Here is a 221-nt window from a genome sequence, read left to right on the forward strand (position 1 = left end):
AGGGGGGCCGTTGCCGCCGCCGGCGGGAGCCGCGGGGCGGCCGAGGGTGCTGCTGGAGGCTGCCCAGCGCCCGCGCGGGGGGCGCACAAAGGGCCTTTCTTCAGCCTCCTACAGACATTGCACAAATTTCACTTTCCACCGTCTATGGAAGACATTCGGCCACGGAGACAAGACGTGCTTGTGATGGAAAGAATCAGCATTAAGAAGGGGGCTGTTTGCTG

The sequence above is a fragment of the Geospiza fortis genome, unplaced genomic scaffold (assembly GCF_000277835.1).
Source record: "Geospiza fortis unplaced genomic scaffold, GeoFor_1.0 scaffold132, whole genome shotgun sequence".
In the NCBI taxonomy this organism is placed as follows: domain Eukaryota; kingdom Metazoa; phylum Chordata; class Aves; order Passeriformes; family Thraupidae; genus Geospiza; species Geospiza fortis.